At 41.9% G+C, this 3,725-nt stretch overlaps 1 protein-coding gene across 1 annotated transcript in view; it reads right to left on the bottom strand.

Annotated features, from left to right (window-relative positions):
- The window catches only part of LOC130076210 (raftlin), a 92,810-nt gene extending 90,471 nt beyond the window's left edge, over positions 1-2,339 (bottom strand). Inside the window, exon 1 of the mRNA XM_056241205.1 lies at positions 2,164-2,339. The gene's annotated coding sequence lies outside the window, so the exon portion shown is untranslated. The remainder of the gene's footprint in view (positions 1-2,163) is intronic.
- Between the last annotated feature and the right edge of the window lie 1,386 nt (positions 2,340-3,725).

The following is a 3,725-nucleotide window of genomic DNA, read 5'->3' on the forward strand; positions in this document are numbered from 1 at the left end:
TTAGGGTCGTTAAGAATCCAGTTGAGGATTGGCAACACCAAATCTACTGGTGCTTTAAGATAATGCTTAAATAATCTTAATGCCTACATGCATGCATGCTGCTTTTTGTTTTGATGACGCATCCGGCGGAGCGGCGGTGTGACACTGGTGGCTGGTGTTGCCAGATTGGGTGTGTTTTTCGCTACATATTACATACATATTAATTTCGCCTGGAAGGCTCTATAGAAATCTGGCACCCTATGAACGAAGTTAAACTGAGAGAGCGTGTGTTCACAGACACCAGAATGAACGAGTTCACAGTAACATTCATCAGGCAGTAATACAGTACGTTCAGTTCACGTTCGCCCAAAATATGAACGAGTTCAGGCACTAAACTGGATGTGACGCTTATCACTGTATACATATGAAGAGTTCAGATGCAAAAGCCTCTAAATGCCATCTGAAATTTTCTTCTAAAATGATCATTTTTATCAAGCTCGTATATTTAAATTCAGTAATTTCACTTAAATGACAATTGTCATTTAAGTGAAATTACTGAATTTAAATATATTATCAGCAGATATCGTGTTTCTCAGGAGCGCATTACCCTCCTCCCTCCCCAGCTCCTCCTCTCATTAGTAAATTCTCGGTTATGTTGTACTTTAAAATCTTGAATTAATGATATCTGCATACATTCATGTTGGTTCTGTTCTGTTTAGCCCAGGGGTCGGCAACCCAAAATGTTAAAAGAGCCATATTGGACCAAAAAAAACAAAAAAATCTGTCTGGAGCCGCAAAAAATTAAAAGCTTTATATAAGCCTTATAATGAAGGCAACACATGCTGTAGGCCTAAGTGTTATATTAGCTTTATTAGTATCAAAATGATAAGTAGGCTACAAATTAGAGCTTAGAACGGGCCCAAAAAATCAAACCCGGCCCGGCCCGACACATTAAACATTACAATGAGCCCGATTTTAACCAGACCATTTTTTAATGCGTGGGTCGTTATAATTGACGTTCTCAACTTTCTTTCTCCCGCCCGCAACATTTATGTTTTGTCCCGCTCCCGCCCGCAAATAGACTTTTTTCTGTACCTCCAAATACTTTCAAGTTAGCCTATGTGTCACCACCATACATCCTCCTGATAAATTATTTGTTATTAAAGCATTAAAACACAAACCAAGCAAGCAGTTTACTGCGTGCATGGTTTGGCATGACTGAATGCGCGCAAAGTGCGCTCTCTTAATAATTCCTAAAAAGCTGACAGTTCATCGCGATCTCACACATCTCTGTTATTATCAATGAAGCTGACTGCACAATCAATCTTTCATAATATCCACACTTTGTTCGTTATAATTAGAGGATTTGCCAGCATACAGAATTCAGCACTGAACAAAAACGTCAGTTTTGAGCGGTGAGGGGAGTCTATCTTAAATGCTTCTGATTGGCCATTGCGTTCAAGAAATCAACACATATGTCTGATTGGCTACATCGCTCAACGCTGCAAACACGTTATGAATAGAAATTCTGGCCTGTAAATCGTTTCTATTTTGTTTTAGTAGAGTGAGTGCATTACCGCCCGCGCCCGCGCTCGCACTCGCACTCGGCCATCAAATCTAGTCCCGCGCCGCACTAGAGTGCGTTGGGAGTGCTCAGCTATCTTTCTCTTTTCCCCCTTGGGATCCATGGCCCATGACACACCCGCCGGTTTGTTTGTTTGTCAGCCACCGGTCTAGCATCACGCCGATCTGACAGACACGTGTGTCACAGTCTATGACGTAAATTCTTTGTTGACAGAAATGTTGAAATTAAATATTTATTATACACATTTTTACAACGTTGAAAAACTTTAAGAATGTTTGTCATGTTTTTCCTCCAACAGAAATTATATTAAAACAAAAAATATTTTTTGAATTTTTGAAAAAGCTCCAGGGAGCCACTAGGGCGGCGCTTAAGAGCCGCGGGTTGCCGACCTATGGTTTAGCCTAAGGAGGGTTATTGCTGCTCTTATCCATGCAGTTCTTGCCCAGAAATGAACCATACCGCCAATCCAAACTATATGCTAATTGTCAATCGTATTTGACGATAGTGGTCCTGACAGAAATGACCCCTGTAGTAAATGTCAGCAGCACCTGTGGAGTTCATGTTCCCGTCGTGTGTGTGTGTGTGTGTTGTGACCCCACCTGTCGGAGACTCTGATGAGCACGGCCCGGTAGAGCTGGCGCTGGATGCTGGCGGGCTCGGGTCCACACGGGTGAACGAACGGATGCACAGCGCTCAGAACGAAGCCCTGCTGGTAGAGATCCTGAAGCTGAGACGGCAGCTCTCTCACCGAGGACACACACAGCGTCGACGTCCCATCTGCTGGAGGACACACACGCGTGAGAACAGCACATCACACACTCACACACAGCGTTCGGAAGACGAGAAATCGTTCTTTTTAAAGGGGTGGTATAATGCCCTTTTCACAAGATGTAAAGTAAATCTCTGATGTCCCCAGAGTGTGTATGTGAAGTTTTAGCTCAAAATACCCCACAGATATTTCTATATAGCATGTTAAAATTGTCACTTTTTGAGGGTGAGCAAAAACGCACCGTTTTGTGTCTGTCCCTTTAAATGCAAATGAGCAGCTGCTCCCGACACAGGGGGCGGAGCTTCAAGAGTGTCCTTTTACCTCACACACGCACTGAACATTTCAAAAACTTTTTGGCTTTTATGTTCAAACCGGAGTCAGACAAAGATGAAGAGACTCAAGAAGAAGTGACAACATGTAGAAGCAACAGGACGTCTCTGAATGGTTAGTCGATGAATTTATAAAGCTTATGGGGAGTTATCTTCTAGTCATTGATTAGCATATTATGTCATGATCATCTATAAATTGCGTTCCTGGGGGCGGAGTTTATGCAAATTTTAGGGTTAGTGATGTCAACAGTCGTTGCCAAGTACAAGAAGGGATATTTAAAGTCACCACAAAATCAAAATTGACAATCCTCTCTCTCTCTCTCTCTCTCTCTCTCTCTCTCTCTCTCTCTCTCTCTCTCTCTCTCTCTCTCTCTCTCTCTCTCTCTCTCTCTCTCTCTCTCTCTCTCTCTCTCTCTCTTCTCTCTCTCTCTCTCTTTTCTACAGATTATTACAGATTTTATTATATTATAAATTATTTATCCGTGCACACAACTGTCTGCAAACTGGCATTTAGATCCCAACTGCCGGAGGACACACACGGGTGAGAATAGCACTTCACACGCTCACACACACATCACACACTCAAACACACACACACACACACACACACACACATCACACACATCACACACACACACACATCACACACACACACACACACACACACACATCACACACACACACACACACACATCACACACTCAACACACACACACACACACACACACACACACACACACACAGCATTCTGATGAGAAATCGTTCTTTTTATATGACATAATTTTAGCTAAACAGTTGTTGCGAAGCACAGGAAGGAATATTTTAAATCAGCTGGGAATCAAAATGTAAAATTCTTCATATTTTAATTTATTTTTACAGATTATCACAGTGTTTATTATAAGTGATTTATCCGTGCACATAACTTTCTGCAGACTGGCATTCAGATCCCAACTTCCTATTAATTCCCTAAAGACAAAATACATTGTTGGTTTCATTGCACAAACCATTTCACTCAGATATACGTCTCAATACGGAAGATAAGTCTTTCGAAAAAGGACGAATA

The sequence above is a fragment of the Rhinichthys klamathensis genome, unplaced genomic scaffold, assembly GCF_029890125.1.
Source record: "Rhinichthys klamathensis goyatoka isolate OS25496 unplaced genomic scaffold, OSU_Roscu_1.1 h1tg000634l_1, whole genome shotgun sequence".
NCBI lineage: Eukaryota > Metazoa > Chordata > Actinopteri > Cypriniformes > Leuciscidae > Rhinichthys > Rhinichthys klamathensis.